This window comes from Gavialis gangeticus, unplaced genomic scaffold (assembly GCF_001723915.1).
Source record: "Gavialis gangeticus isolate Ggan-Ray unplaced genomic scaffold, GavGan_comp1, whole genome shotgun sequence".
In the NCBI taxonomy this organism is placed as follows: domain Eukaryota; kingdom Metazoa; phylum Chordata; order Crocodylia; family Gavialidae; genus Gavialis; species Gavialis gangeticus.
This window is the reverse complement of record NW_017729024.1, coordinates 120,593,315-120,600,371: the sequence shown is the minus strand read 5'-3', so window position 1 is coordinate 120,600,371 and position 7,057 is coordinate 120,593,315. Positions and strand designations below refer to the sequence as shown.

At 46.0% G+C, this 7,057-nt stretch overlaps 1 protein-coding gene across 3 annotated transcripts in view; it reads right to left on the bottom strand.

Moving 5' to 3' along the window:
* Positions 1 to 564: 564 nt before the first annotated feature.
* The window catches only part of SPATA6L (spermatogenesis associated 6 like), a 69,539-nt gene continuing 63,046 nt past the window's right edge, over positions 565 to 7,057 (bottom strand). For 2 of the 3 annotated variants that reach the window (XM_019517628.1, XM_019517631.1), the window contains exon 13: positions 565 to 1,120. The gene's annotated coding sequence lies outside the window, so the exon portion shown is untranslated. Of the gene's footprint in view, positions 1,144 to 7,057 lie in introns of all 3 variants that reach the window. The other variant, XM_019517629.1, reaches the window with a different exon arrangement.

Here is a 7,057-nt window from a genome sequence, read left to right as displayed (position 1 = left end):
GCTCCATTGCATTTCAGTGAGGATAAGGTAGAATCTTTAGCTTCCCCCTCCAAATGTCTCTTAACAATTCCTTTCCAATGTTTGCATTTATGACATTAGGTTTCATTCAGCTGCTGTTTGCATTTGGCACTCACTGGGCATGTCTATAAATGCAATGAGTGCAACTGAATAAAATCTGGTGCAACTTGAGCTGGAGTAAACTAATTTGGAAGTTATCATCTACACATGCATTTAAGCGTAGTAATTTACTTCGCTGTCAGATAGCATTTGTCTGACAGGACTACCTGATGGTGCAGTAAATTAGTCTACACTGACCTAACTGCCCCATGTGTAGACAGTGATGCTTTACTATGCAGCAAATTACTCTACTCCACAGTAAAGCACATGTGTAGATGTGCCCAGTATAACTCTCTGCTGTTAATGTGAAAAGTCATTTTACATAGCCCCAGAGAAATCTACATTTAATCACACAAAAAAAAAACAACCCCTACTGATCATCTCTTCATATTTTTATTACAAGTTATTTTTTTAATAATAATAATAATAATAATAATAATAATTTAGGTAGGTCAATAACTTGAAATGTTTTATTAAAATGAGTGTTCCAAGAACATTTGGTAAAGATTAATTTTAACTGGTTATCTGAAAAAGTGAACATCAGGTAGTAATGAAGCATTGAAAGGGTCCCCTCTCTTCTCTGTACAAGAGCACTAATGAGAATTCCGTGCCCATCTTGAAAGAGAAACTGATTTTTACAGAACGAAATTCATTCCAGACAACCCATTCTGATTCTGTAAATCTTTGTGATAATTACAAATGTGATACTTACAGAAAATATTGCGAACAACCAGTGCCCAGAGATCTGCATCATTATTGCAATTTTTTATAGTTCTCAATTAATGAACAAATTTATACTTCTGAGAAAATTATACCTGAGCCATACGGCACAATCATTTAAATCAGCTACTCATAGCAAGCACAGTACAATGCATAGCTTCACTTCAAGACAGATTAGACTAAACACCACATGGAAAACAAACCACTCCCCAACTCTGAAATGGAGGTGTCAGTCAGAACTCATTCTTCAAATCGGTTTCCAGAAGTTGTTGAGCTGTCCCTCCTAAGAGAATTAGACAAGTATGACTGTGGACAAAACAAAGTGTCTGAAAGTGGTTTTTTTAAAAAAAAACAAAACAGGACATATGTATATTTCTTAAGAATGTTTTCCAGGCAAGTAGGTCTTTAGGTTTATGTAAAATTAGTCTGGGGAAAAATATGGAGTTTTTAAAGATTATTTTAAAGTTCCCGGGGGGGGGGGGGGGGGGGGGGATTTAAGTCCTCTTGGTGCACTTGAAAATTCATTTCCAATTTGAAAAAGCTAGTTTCATATACATAACAGAAGGGAGCCTTGTCCTGTACTCCTTACTCAGGTGTTTCACAGGAATGAAGTCTCAAGGATTAGGCCCACAATGATTATTGTTGTTCTTTCTATATGGGAAGTTAGCTTGGGTCACCTACTTTTTGCAGACCTTAACTTGTTCATTTTGGGCTGGTGAGGGGGGGGATGTTCATTCTGAGGCATAGGCTGCACTCTATTTCTGCAGTAAGCCGTGTGTGGAGATGGGTAGATGGGATAAGTATGCTTACTGTCCACTTAGCAACTGCATGGCCAGTCCATTAAAAAGCACAAGGCTTTACTAGATTTTCTTCAGGTCTCTTTTGTGCCACCTTTAAAGATAAGTCCAAGGGAGAGGGCCTGTGAAAAATCCTATTAGTATTTTTACTTCAAAAAGGTAAATCGCCAGATTGCATAGCAGGATACAGTCAGCCCCAAAGCCTGTGTGAAGTCCCAGCAGCTATAAAAAGGAAGCCACAGCCTCCTGTAACTTTATAACTACTGTGGATCTGAACCTGTTTTCTCAATGTACGCTCTGTATTGTAGTGTACAAAGAGGTACTGGGCCCTCAAGAGACCAAAACCCAACTGCAGGTGGTCAGTAGATAACCCAGCTGCAGGTGGTCTGTCTGCTTACAGGAGTCCTGCAGTCTGAAAGGCTGAAGACTGCATAAGACGCAGATGGGCAAACTCCACTAAGCCCATCCAATCTTCCCCCAAAAATTATCTGGGGGAATTCTGACTTCTGTGGGTCTTTCCACAGAAGGGATTAGTCTGGCTCAAACTAATTTTCAGACCAGTCGGTGATTTTTTGTTACCAGATGTTATTACACTGCAGTTAAAGTACATGAAATTTACCATGCAGTATTACTGTCACTAGTACATAAGTAAAGGCAGCCTATAAAACAACAAACAATACAAAGAACAATTTTTCCTTCTATTCGGTTGGTCTAATAAAAGATATCACATTTACCCAAAAAATGTTTTCCACCTATGTCCTTAGACCAACATGGCTACAACCAACAACCCTAAAACAATCCATTAAAGCACTGCTGTTTTTAACTGGGCATTTAGGAGACGTACTGCAATCTGTTAATACTATAAGCATCTCAAAGATCCATTGGCACTTCCAAGTATATATTACTGTCACAGCATGTAATTCTACCAGCCAAAAAACCTTCTTTAGAGAAACTTTCAGTTCAGAAAAGGAAGCATTATCAATTCTGTGAAACTTCTTGCTGAGAGAATCACCCTCTAACCACATACAACCTCAGAGATTGACTTGCATTGCAAAGGAAATGAATAAGTAAGTGTGGCAAAGTGGGCTCCCCACCTAGCCACAGTGCTAGGTTCCTCACTTGCCTTTGGGCACACCACCCACCTGACTCACCTGCCATGCCTTGTTCTTAATTAAGATGTTAATTAAGGTGGGAGGCTGCCCATTCATGCCCCGATGCCAGGGGGGCACTATCTGCAGCTTCATACCTCCTCTACACTGCGGCCCATGCCTCGCAGATGGCATCCAGCTGTTAATCTCCCCATCCCGCCACTGGGCTCCAGAATCCTCCAGTCGGGACCACTCTAAGATCCCTCCATTCAGGCTGTCTAGCTCCCTGAAACTATTTCCCCTCTTGGGCATGGTCCCCCCAGGACCTTTGGCCACACAGACCCTGGCCTCACCTCCAAGGCCAGTTGGAAACCCAGGCTCTCAGCTCTGGGCATCCCTCATGTTGGGCCCCTGGCCCTTTTGACCGTTCTGGTCCTGGCCCCAGCACTGACCAGTTAAGGGTACTCTACATCAGGTCTCTGCCACTCTCGCCCCGCTCTCACTCCCAGGGTCTGCCTTCTGGGCCTACTAGCAGGTGACCCACCCAGTTGTGGCAGCTGGGGTGACTCACACCACAACTGGTGTTCCAGGTCTCATGGAGACTCTCACTCCCCCCCGGAGCAGCATGTCATTGTGCTCTCTATATATAAACATATTGGGCTCTCAGCCCTCTGGTTTTCCTCCCCTTTCACTGGGGTTCCTCATCTCTGTCCCCTCACATGGGGCTGTGGGGCTTCGCTCCCCAGTGGGCTCAGGTGGCCATAGCTGTACCTGGCCCCAACTACTTTTCCTCAGGGTCTTACACCCTGCATAGGGCTCAGGTGGCCACAGCCATGCCTGGCCCCCACTCTCCCTCCTCAGGGTCTCTCAGGGTCTTGCACCCCATAGGGCTCAGGTGGCCACAGCCATGCCTGGCCCCCACTCTCCCTCCTCAGGGTCTCTCAGGGTCTTGCACCCCATAGGGCTCAGGTGGCCACAGCCATGCCTGGCCCCCACCTACCTCCAGTGTTACACAAACCTACCCAAAGGTGAGGGCTACAGTTAAGGCACCCCTACCCACCTTTCACCAGGGTGATAACTGGCCTGGCATTTCCTGAAGACTCCCACACCACTGAGAGCCCCACCAGGCTACCCACTCCCGGCAGGGTGCAGATTTAGATCATGCCCAGTACCAGGAACCTCCTAACCATCCCCTACAGCTCCTCCCTTACCTCCAGGATGTTCCAGCAGCCTCACAACCAGGCAATGTTGCTGCCTGGCCTGCCAACAGCAAACTGCCCTGTTTATATGGGCAGCCAGAGCTCTAAAATGGCCACCACAATTAAGCACCTGCTGGCTGCTTGGCCCCCAGTCCTAAAGTGGCAGGCACCAACAGTGCCCTGCCACATACCTTCCCCCTTAAAATGGTACCTGGTGGAGGTTTCCCTTGCTGCCCCCCAAAACAGGCTCTCCTCGGAGCCTGCGAAAGCCCTCAAGTGGCGAGCACCCCCAAAGGTGCTCCGCCACACACCTGCCCCCCTTAGAGTGAGATCTGGGGCTTTGCTTGGCTGCCTTCCCCACTGGGCTCTGCCCCAGCCTACTGCAGCCCCTGCCACATGGCGAGCACCCCAAAGGTGCTCCGCCACAATAAGCTACAAGTTAGTTTGGGTGGTGGTGAGCATGACAGGGCTGTGTGCCCCTGGATTGGATGGGTTCATTCACAGCTTATGCAGCAGGGAGGGATCCAGTTGGGAGAAAACCACCCTCATAATGCACAGCCCCCAATGCCATCCAAGTTGGACCTACAGAACAGGTACAGAAGAAGTAATGGCAAGGCAGTGCCCCTGTTGTGACTGAACTTGGACCTTGAGGGATCATTTGTAGGTTGTTACAGAGCTGTTCAATTTTCAGATCTATTCAGTCTTTGGCCTCTCTGCTGAGACTGTAAGAAAGCCAGTTATAATCATCTATGGAAATTAAATTTTTAATTATGCTTGGCATTTCAAAGACAGCAAAGGACAACAGCCATCTTTTCCAAAAGTGACATCTCTTCTGACCTTAGCTGAATAAAGGAGAATCAACAAAAATATTTTAGAAGTGACCACATGCCGTGACAAGCCAGCAGTGCAAGGCTGGGGAGCAGATACATGGCTAGAACCTACATTCTGTTGTAACCAGATAAGCCAGAACATGTTAATGCAATTTAAAAAGGACAGTTTAATATTGTTTGCCATTACTTGTGTTCATCCAACTTTCATCAATAGGGACTGCTGTTCACGTAGATGGTATTCATGAAAGAATGAGAAACAATGTGAAGTGCTATCATTTGCACTTGCAACACCTCAGGTGTATTCATAACAAAGGCAAACTTTTCCCATATTAATTCCCCCACCCCTCACAAATTGTTCTTGCTGCTGCAGAAGGAAGACAGGACAAGTGGCACACTTCCTGTTGAGTCAATACAAAACTTATATCCTAATGCCATGCTGTGGATACTGTGCTCCAGAAGAGCACAGCTTGCAGAGAAGACATGAAACAAGGGTTCTGATCCCTTGTGGCCATCAAAAACCACTTGGATTCTTCTAGAACGATGTGACATGATGTCAAATCCCTTTTGAATAACAGTTAATTGGGGCTATCAAAAATAGTAAAACACTCAAGTATTCAAAGAACAAATCTATCAATCCAGGTTTATTATGTGGTCAGTTGCAGAATAAGATTGAGTAAAGCGCTCCCTGAGCCTGTGGTATGCCCATGCCAGTGGACTGAAGATGCGTCCATGATGTAAGCAGAGATTTCTCTCTCTAGTCTATGTACTAACACTTCCCCACTTATAAAATAGCATAGCTTCTCTCTCTCATCTTTTCTCCAGCCACTCAGCTTCAGACAAGCTGGCCATCTTATGTCAATTTCTCTGCCAAATCCAGCTGTTTAACCCAATCCCCAATTAGTCAAAGGCTCTGCTACTTTCTGTTGTACTACCACATTGCTTTCTTAAATTCCCCCCGAAACTGCCACTCAGCATAATAGTATTCCTTGCTTTTCCTCCTAAGTTATGCAACGGTATTACTGGACAGTGTTAAACAGCCACCCAAGAAGTGGGTATATTTCATTGGGCTTGTGGCCTTAATAATTCTTTGCTCATATGTTGAAGCACATTCTACCCTCAACTGTTCTTAAATTCAATGAGAGCTACAAACACACATCTCCACGTTTTTAAAGTAGGAGAGGATGAAAGGCAATACACAAACTATTTTTGTAGGTTCAAGGGATGCTGTAGCCCTGACCTGAAGGGCCCTTTGTGCACAAATGCCTGTCTAACATCTCTTCCAACCATACCTTTGGTCCAATAAAAGATAACATTAAAAAAAATCCTTGCCTCTCCAGACTTTTTTTTGGAACAGCCAATTACCATCTGGTCTCAATCTGAATTTTCCTGTGACAGCCTATTAAAACAACCTTTTGATGTTGCTCAAAATGTGGCAAGCTATCATGCTCTGTAAGCAGGTCACTTACCCAGCTTCCTCAGCTAGGCAAGTTGGCTCCAGTTTTAGCCTTTCAACGCTTCTTTATTCCTCTCAGAAAGGTTTCACAACCATAATAAACAAATCAACTGTAACAGACTAGCTGGCAATGACCTAGCCCAGGGGTTTTCAAAGGGCAAGAGATGATTGGAGGACTTGGGATTCCCTTTCCTCACCAATCTGGTAATGATTTGGTCCAGGGGTTTTGAAGGGGTAAAAGATGATTGGAGGACTTGGGATTCCCTTTCCACGCCAATCAGGCCCCAGAGACTCACCCTCAATGTCCCCTGATTGGCCCCTTGGGTCATCTGGAGGGGGATAAAAGGGGCAGCGCAGCTGACTCAGGGGAGGCCAGTGAAGGACTACAAGGAAGGAGCTTCAAAGAGCTGAGCCGAGCCAGGAGGGCAGGAGCAGTTACCCCAGAAAAGCCTGAAGGAGCAGGACCTGCAGGTAGTAGTTGGACCCCCAGCAGCAAGGTGTACAGCCGGCAGGAGAGGCTCCCCACTGGGCTTTAGGCTCCCCTATGAGAGGCTGCAGCCAGCAGGAGAGGCTCCCTAGCTCCAGCAAGGATCTGAGTACCAACCTGAGAGGTTTCCAGCTCTGCTTCCAGCTACTCCAATCAGCGGCCAGGCAGTTTGACATGAGGCTGGGGCTCCAGGAAGGTCAAGACACCTAGCAGCCTACAGTAGTGCCACTATTGGTGGCTGTGTGGCAGTGTTTCTGCCTACCATGTGAGAGGTTCAAGTCCCAGCTGGGATGACTTGGGGTGAACAAGAAGCAAATATTCTTGCAGTGAAAAGGGGCTATTGTGGTTCCCTCCACCCCCCCCCCC